The sequence below is a fragment of the Loxodonta africana genome, chromosome 12, assembly GCF_030014295.1.
Source record: "Loxodonta africana isolate mLoxAfr1 chromosome 12, mLoxAfr1.hap2, whole genome shotgun sequence".
NCBI lineage: Eukaryota > Metazoa > Chordata > Mammalia > Proboscidea > Elephantidae > Loxodonta > Loxodonta africana.
The window spans coordinates 48,517,622-48,526,905 of NC_087353.1; positions in this window are offsets into that span (position 1 = coordinate 48,517,622).

Below are 9,284 nucleotides of genomic sequence, written 5' to 3' on the forward strand. Positions count from 1 at the left end.
AACATCCTTTAATAATCAGAACGTGGAATGTAGGAAGTATGACTCTAGTAAAATCGGAATCATCAAAAATGAAATGGAGCACATAAAGATCAATACCCTAGGCATTAGTGATATGAAATGTACTGGTATTGGCCATTTTGAATCAGACAGTCATATGGTCTACTATACCAGGAATGACAAATTGAAGAAGAATGGCATCACATTAATTGTCAAAAAGAACATTTCAAGATCTATTCCGAAGTACAACCCTGTCAGTGATACAATAATATCCATATACTGACAAGGAACCCCAGTTAATATGAATATCACTCAAATTTACAGACAGATCACTAAGGCCAAAGATGAAGAAATTGAAGGTTTTTACCAATTTCTGCAGTCTGAAATTGACCGAACATGTAATCAAGATGCATTGATAATTTTTGGTAACTGGAATGCAAAAGTTGGAAACAAAGAAGGATCCAGTAGTTGGAAAATATGAACTTAGTGGTAGAAAACGTCACTGAGATTGCACAATAGGATTTTGCATGACCAACTACTTATTCATTACGAATACCTTTTTCAACAACACAAGTGGCAACTATACACATGGACCTCACTAGATGGAACACACAGGAATCAAATCGACTAATTCTGTGGAAAGAGATGATGGAGAAGCTCAATATTATCAGCCAGAATGAAGGTCAGAGACCGACCGTGGAATAGACCATCAATTGCTCACACGCAAGTTCAAGTTGAAGCTGAAGAAAATTAGAGCAAGTTCACAAGGTCCAAAGTAGGACCCTGAGTATATCACACCTGAATTTATAGACCATCTCAAGAACAGATTTTATTAATTGAACACTAATAACAGAAGACCAAATGAGTTGTGGGATGACATCAAGGACATCATACATAAAGAAAGCAAAAGGTCACTAAAGACACAGGAAAGAAAGAAAAAAAAAGACCAAAATGGATGTCAGAAGAGACTCTGAAACGTGAGTAGAACTGCCCCATAGAGTTTGCAAGGAGTGCCTGGTGGATTCAAACTACTGACATTTCGGTTAGCAGCTGTAGCACCTAACCACTGAGCAACCAGGGTTTCTGATCTTGAACGTAAAGTAGCTAAAGAAAACGGAAGAAATGACGAAGTAAAAGAGCTGAACAGCAGATTTCAAAGGGCAGCTTGAGAAGACAAAACAATGAAAGGTGCACAGACCTAGAGTTAGAAAACCAAAAAGGAAGAACACGCTCAGCGTTTCTTAAGCTGCAAGAACTGAAGAAAAAATTCAAACCTCAAGTTACAATATTGAAGGATTCTATGGGCAAACTATTAACTGATACAGGAAGCATCAAAAGGAGATGGAAGGAACACAGTCACTGTACCAAAAAGAATTGGTCGACGTTCAACCATTTCAGGAGGTAGCATATGATCAAGAACCAGTGGTATTGAAGGAAGAATTTCAAGCTGCACTGAAGGCACTTATGAAAAAAAAAAGGCTCCAGTAACTGACTGAATACCAATTGAGATGCTTCAACAAGTGGATGTAGCACTGGAAGCCCTCACTCAACTATGCCAAGAAATTTGGAAGACACCTACCTGGCCAACCGACTGGAAGAGATTCATATTTGTGCCCATTCCAAAGAAACATGATCCAAGAGAATGCAGAAATTATTGAATAATATCATAAATACCACACACAAGTAAAATTTTGCTGAAGATCATTCCAAAGCAGTTGCAACAGTACACCAACAGGGAACTGCTGAATATTTATTCAATCTGTATGCTGAGCAAATATAATCCAAGACGCTGGACTGCGTGAAGAAGAACAGGGCATCAGGATTGGAGGAAGACTCATTAACAATCTGCAATATGCAGATGACACAACCTAGCTCCCTGAAAGCGAAGAGGTCTTGAAGCACTTACTGGTAAAGATCAAAGACCACAACCTTCAGTATGGATTACACCTCAAACATAAAGAAAACAAAAATCTTTACAACTCGACCAATAAGCAACATCATAATAAATGAAGAAAAGATTGAAGTTGTTAAGGATTTCATTTTACTTGGATCTGCAGTCAACACTCCTGGAAGCAGCAGTCAAGAAATCAATGTGTTGCATTGGGTAAGTGTGCTGCAAAAGACCTCTTTAAAGTGTCGAAAAGCACAGTCACTTTAAGGACTAAGGTACGCCTGATCCAAGCCACAGTGTTTTCAATAGTTTCATATGCCTGCGAGAGATGAACAATAAATAAGGAAGACCAAAGAAGAATTGATGTCAAAGTGACAAAAGAAAAACTCAACAGGAAGCAAATAACCCGAATAAGAAACGACATGGGGGACATTGCAACAGAACCAACTGAAAAAAAAAAAAGATCATAAACAGAGTACTACGAAAAACTCCTATGACAAATTTGAAAACCTAGAGGAAATGGACACATTTCTAGAAACACACTACCTGCCTAAACACAAACTGAGGTAGAAAATCTGAACAGACCCATAACAAGAGAAGCGATTGAACAGGTAATTAAAACAAAAACAAAAAACCTTCCAACAACAACAAAAAAATCCTGGCCCAGGTGGCTTCACTGGAGAATTCTAACATTTACTCACACCAGCACAACTCAAACTATTCCAGATTATACAAAAGGGGTACCCTTGCATTCATTCTATGAAGCCAGAATAACCCTGATATCAAAGCGAGGCAAAGACACTACAAAAAAGAAAATTAAAGGCCAATATCTCTCATGAACATAGATACAAAAATTCTCAACAAAATTCTAGCCAATAGAAATCATCACTGTATCAATAGAGTAATACATCACGACCAAGTGGAATTTCTACCAGGTATACAAGGATTGTTCAACGTAAGAAAATCAATAACGTAATCCACCAAATAAATAGAACAAAAGAAAAGAATCACATGATCATCTCAATCGATGCAGAAAACACATTTATTTGATAAAGTCCAACAACACATTCCTGACAAAAACTCTCAATAAAATAGTGTGATATCCTTCTCCCGGGACTGGTCCCTCCTGATAACGTGTCCAAAATATCTGAGACGAAGTCTCACCATCCTCACTGCTAAGGAACATTCTGGTAGATTTGTTCATTATTATGGAGGTCCATGGTATATTGAATATTCTTCATCAACGCCGTAATTCAAAGGTATAAATTTCTTCTTCAAGTCTTCTTTATTCACAGTCCAGCTCTCACATGTGTATCGGATGTTTGAAAACACCTTTACTTGGGTCAGGCACACCTTAGTCCTTAAAGTGACTTCGCTTTTCAACACTTTAAAGAGGTTTTTTGCAGCAGATTTGCCCAATGCAATGTGTCATTTGATTTCTTGACTGCTGCTTCCATCTCTCTGCCTTCCAGTCCCTAGTTCCTTCCTGCCTGCCTTGCAAAGGTTGTTGGCTTGTTTTGGATCCAGCAGCTGTCTCTTTTCTGACCTCTGGTTCTTGAGACTTGAGCTAGCAGCTTACCTGTCCATCTTGGGATCTGTCAATGTTCATGGCTTGTTGGCAAGAGTCCTGCTCCGCATCCTGCCTATCTTGGGTTCGCCAGCCCTTGCAGCTACGTGAATCAGGAGAAACCTTGCAGTCTTGCCTGCTGACCTTGGGGATTCCTTGACCTTCACAGTCTGTGAGTGGGAATCCTGCTCTCTGCCCTACCCATCTTGGGTTCACCAACTTCTGTGGCTCCATGAATTGGGAAAGGCCTCTATCCTGACCCAAGGGCTTGGGATGTTCCAACCCCTACAATTGCGTGAGCCGTTTCCTTGATACAACTCTCTCCATATATATTTATACACTTTACTGGTTTTACTTCTCTAGAGAACCCAGCCTAACACAAGTGATCTTCAGCAAAATTTTACTTGTGTGTGGTATTAATGATATTGTTCAAAAATTTCCACATTCTATTGGATCTTCTTTCTTTAGAATGGTTATAAATCTGGATCTCTTTGGCAAAGTAGTTGGCAAGGTAGCTGTTTTCCAAATTTCTTGGCATAGTCGAGTGAGCGCTTTCAGCTCTTTATCCATTCATTGTAGCATCTCAACTGGTATTCCATCAATTCCTGGAGCCTTGTTGTTTGACAATGCCTTCAGTGCAGCTTGGACCTCTTTCTTCGGTTTCATTGTTTCTTGATCATGTGCTACCTCCTGAAATGGTTGAATGTCAACTGATTCTTTTTGGTACAGCGACTGTGTTCCTCCCATCTACTTTTGATGCCTCCTGCATCATTCAGTAGTTTGTTCATAGAATCCTTCCGTATTGCAACTTGAGGCTTGAATTTTTTCTTCAGTTCTTTCAGCTTAAGAAATGCGGAGCGTGTTCTTCCTTTTTGGTTTTCTAACTCTAGGTCTTTGCACATTTCATTATAATACTTTACTTTGTCTTCTCGAGCTGCCCTTTGAAATCTGCTGTTCAGCTCTTTTACTTCATCATTTCTTCCATTTTCTTTAGCTACTCTACATTCAAGATCAAGTTTCAGCGTCTCTTCTGACATCCGTTTTGGTCTTTTCATTCTTTCTGTCTTTTTAATGACTGCTTGCTTTCTTCATGTATGATGTCCTTGATGTTATCCCACAACTCAGCTGGTCTTTGGTCATTAGTGTTCAATGTGTCAAATCTATTCTTGAGATGGTCTCTGGATTCAGGTAGAAAATGCTCAAGACCATACTTTGGCTCTTGTGGACTTGTTCTAACCTCCTTTAACTTCATTTTGAACAATATGAGCAATTGATGGTCTGTTCCACAGTCAGCCCCGGGCCTTGTTCTGACTGATGAGATTGAGCTTTTCCATTATCTCTTTCCACAGATGTACTGGATTTGATTCGTGTGTATTCCATCTGGCAAGGTCCAGGTGTATAATTGTCATTTATGTTGATGAAAAAAGGTATTTGCAATGAAGAAGTCTTCAGTGTGGCAAAATTCTATCATGTGATCGCCTGTGTCATTTGTATCAGCAAAGCTAAATTTTCCAACTTTCAATCCTTCTTCTTTTTTTCCAACTTTTGCATTCCAATCTGCAGTAATTATTAATGCATCTTGATTGCATGTTTGATCAATTTCAGACTCTACAAGTTGGCAAAAACCTTCAATTTCTTCATCTTTGGCCTTAGTGTTTGGTGTGTAAATTTGAAGAATAGTCACATTAACTGGTCTTCCTTGTAGGCATATATAAAAAAAAAAAAAGGCATATAGATATTACCTTATCACTGACAGTGTTATACTTCAGGATGGATCTCGAAATGTTATTTTTGACAATGAACACGATGCCATTTTCTTCAAGTTGTCACTCCAAACATAGTAGACCATGTTATCGTCTGATTCAAAATGGCCAATACCAGTCCATTTCAGCTTACTAATGTAGAGGATATCAATCTTTATGCATTTCATTTATGACAACTTCCAATTTTCCTAGATTCATGCTTCATGCATTCAACATCCCAATCATTAATGGGTGTTTGCAGCTGTATTTTCTCATTTTGAGTTGTGCCACATCAGCAAATGAAGGTCCCAAAAGCTTGACTCCATCCATATCATTAAGATCAACTCTACTTTGAGAAGGCAGCTCTTGCTCACTTATATTTTACCTTCTAACCTGAGAGGTTCATCTCTGGCACTATATCAGACAATGTTCCACTACTATTTATAAGGTTTTCACTAGCCAGTTTTTTCAGAAGTAGATTGCCAGGTACTTCTTCCTAGTCTGTGAGTCTGGAAGCTCAGCTGAAACCTGTCCCCCAAGGGTGACCCTGCTGGTATTTGAAATACTGGTGGAAAAGCTGCCAGTATCATAGCAACACACAAGCCACCACAGTCTGTCAAACTGACACACACATAGTGGAACCAAAGATTAGCAGTCCTGTAAAACAAACCATAACACACATGAGGATTGTGCTACTTACGTCAATCAAGTATACAAAACCAAATGGGCAACACCTGCCCAAAATCAAAGACAAGAAAGCAGGAAGGGACAGAAAAACTGGACAAATGGACATGGAAAGCCCAGGGTGGAAAGGGAAAGGAGGAGTGCTGACACATTGCAGGGATTGCAAGTAATGTCACAAAACAATTTGTGTATAAAATTCTTTAATGAAAAACTAATTGGCATTGTAAAGCTACACCTAAATCACAGTAAAATTTAAATACAAAAAACACAGGAATATCCATCTGCAAAAAAATGAAACAAGATCCCTACCTCACACCATGCACAAAAACTAACTCAAAATGGATCAAAGACCTAAATATAAAATCTAAAATGACAAAGATCATGGAAGCAAAAATAGGGACAATGCTAGGAGCCCTAATACATAGCATAAACATTACTAACAATACAGAAGAGAAACAGATAATTGGGAGCTCCTAAAAATCAAACACCTCTGCTCATGCAAAGACTTCATCAAAAGAGTAAAAAGATTAGCTACAGACTGGGAAAAAGTTTTTGGCTACAAAAATTCTGAACAGCATCTGATCTCTAAAATCTACATGATGCTGCAAAAACTCAACTATAAAAAGACAAACAACCCAATTAAAAAACAGGCAAAAGACACGAACTTCACTAAAGAAGACACTCAGGTGGTTAACAGATACATGAGGAAATGTTCACGGTCATTAGCCATTAGAGAAATGCAAATCAAGACTACAGTGAGATACCATCTCACATAGGCTGGCATTAATACAAAAAACATAAAAATAATAAATGTTGGAGAGGTTGTGAAGAGACTGAAACACTTATACACTGCTGGTGGGAATATAAAATGGTACAATTACTTTGGAAATCGATTTGGCGCTTCCTTAAAAAGCTAGAAATAGAACTACCATAGGATCCAGCAATCCCACTCCTTGGAATATATTCTAGAGAATTAAGAGCCTTCACAGGAACAGATAATATGCATACCCATGTTCACTGCAGCACTGTTTACAATAGCAAAAAGATGGAAACAACCGAGGCACCCATCAATGGATGAATTAATAAATTATGGTATATTCACATAACGAAATATTACTCAATGATTAAGAACAATGAAGAATCTGTGAAACATCTCATAACCTGGAGGAATCTGGAAGGCATTATGCTGAGTGAAATTAGTCAGTTGCAAAAGGATAAATATTGTATGAGACCACTATAAGAACTCAAGACAAAGTTTAAACACAGAAGAAAATATTCTTTGATGGTTTCAAGGGTGAGAAGGGAAGGAGAGGGGTATTCACTAATTAGTAGACAAAAACTATTTTAGGTGAAGGGAAAGGCAACATACAATACAGAAGAGGTCAGCTCAACTGCACTAAACCAAAAGCAAAGAAGTTTCCTGAACACAACCGAAAGCTTCCAAGGCCAGAGTAGCAGGGACGGGGGTTTGGGGGTCATGGTTTCAGGGGACATCTAGGTCAGCTGGCATTACAATATGTATTCAGAAAACATTCTGCATCCCACTTTGGTGAGAGGCGTCTGGGGTCTTAAACACTAGCAAGCGACCATCTAAGGTGCATCAATTGGTCTCAACCTACCTGGAGCAAAGGAGAATGAAGAACACTAAAGATATATGGTAAAGATGACCCCAAGAGACAGAAAGGGCCACATAAACCGGAAACTGCATCAGCCTCAGACCAGAAGAGCTAGATGGTGCCCAGGGAACACAACAGAGAATCCCTGATGGAGCAGGAGAACAGTGGGATGCAGATCTCAAATTCTCACAAAAGATCAGATTTAATGGCCTGACTGAGACTAAAGGGACTTTGGAGATCATGGTTCCCAGACCCTTTGTTAGCCCAAGGCGGGAACCATTCCCAAGGCCAACTCTTCAGATAGGGATTGGACGGGACTGTAAGATAGAAAATGGTAATGGTGAGGAGTGAGCTTCTTGGCTTAAGTGGACACATGAGACTATGTGGGCAGCTCCTGTCTGGAGGGGAGATGAGAAGGCAGAGGGGGCAGGAGCTGGTTGAATAGACACGGGGAATACAGGGTGGAGAGAAGAAGCGTGCTGTCTCATTACGGGGAGAGCAGCTAGGAGTACACAGCAAGGTATATATAAGTTTTTGTCCGAGAGGCTGACTTGATTTGTAAACTTTCACTTAAAGCACAATAAAACACACGAACACAAAGAAGGGTTTACACACAAAGAAGCAATCTTTGATGATTACAAAGGAAGGGAGGGATGGAGAGGGGAAATCGCTAACTAGATAGTAAAAAAAAAAAAAAAATTTTTTTTTTTTTTTTTACTAGATAGATAAGTTAATTTTAGTGAAGGGAAAGGCAGTAACACAATATAGGAGAAGTTAGCACAGCTTCAAGGCAAAGTCATAGAAGCCTTCTAGACACATCTAAACTCCTTGAGGGACTGAGTTACTAGTCTGACAGCTAGGAACCATGGTTTCAGGGGGCATCTAGGCCAAATGGCATAACATAGTCTATAAAGAAAATGTTCTGCAACTGACTTTGTTGAGTAGCATCTGAGGTCTTAAAAGCTTGTGAGCAGCCACATCTATTGGTCCCATCACGTTCAGAAAACCAAAGACCCAAGGAAAATATTAGTCCAAAGGACTAACGGACCACATGAATCACAGCCTCCACCCACCTGAGCCCAGAAGAACTAGATTGTGCCTGGCTATCACCCCTGACTGCTCTCACAGGGATCACAACAGAGGGCCCTGGACAGAGTGGAAGGAAAACGTAGGACAAAATTCAAGTTCCTCAGACTTACTGGCCTGACAGAGGCTGGAGGAATCCCCAAGGCTATGGCTCCTGAACACCCCTCTAACTCAGAACTGAGGCTATTCCTTTCAACCAAAGATTAGGGAGGCCTATAAAACAATAACACACATGAGGAACATGCTTCTTAATTCGATCAAATACAGGAGACCAAATGGGCAACACTTGCCCAAAAGCAAAGATGAGAAGGCAGGAAGGGACAGGAAAATGGCATAAATGTTAACAGGGAACCGGGAGTGGAGAAGGGGAGAGTGCTGACACTTAGCAGGGATTACAACCAGTATCACAAAACAATGTGTGTGTTAGCTGAGAAATCAATTTACTCTGTAAACTTTCACCTAAAACATAATAAAAGAGAGGAAAAGAAAAAAAAAAAGTACTTCATTACCTGAATGGCTACATCAAAAGACTTAATGAGTAGTTAGATGCCTGCACCACTATGTAGAATCACTGTGAATGCAATAGGTCTAAATATACAGACTCACATGTTTTAAGTGTGGCTGAACTACTGTGACTAGCACTGCCATTCATAACATGATTTTGCAGAATATCGGACAGCCTCAGTGAAGACCTGAACAAA